Raw genomic sequence first — 243 nt, forward strand, 5'->3', positions numbered from 1 at the left:
AGTTACAGAATGCTGACAATAAGTATAACAAGTAGCGGGTATAGGAAATTTATCAGAGTAGAAAAGACTAGAGAAAAAACAAATGTGTTATTTTAGAATGTTTATTTATACAGTAATAAGGTAGGTGAAAAGAATTAGTGAAATATTTATCATAATTTTGAGTGGGGACTGGAAAGGGAAGCCAACCTGCTGGATCCCTAGAGCTTTAAGAAATAGAATTGTTAACCCATTGGATGGGGGTGC

General features: G+C 34.2%; 1 pseudogene; it reads left to right on the top strand.

Annotated features, from left to right (window-relative positions):
- LOC119594241 overlaps positions 1-243 on the top strand; it is a 20,974-nt pseudogene that overhangs the window by 17,238 nt on the left and 3,493 nt on the right.

Source organism: Penaeus monodon, chromosome 33, assembly GCF_015228065.2.
Source record: "Penaeus monodon isolate SGIC_2016 chromosome 33, NSTDA_Pmon_1, whole genome shotgun sequence".
Classification (NCBI taxonomy): domain Eukaryota; kingdom Metazoa; phylum Arthropoda; class Malacostraca; order Decapoda; family Penaeidae; genus Penaeus; species Penaeus monodon.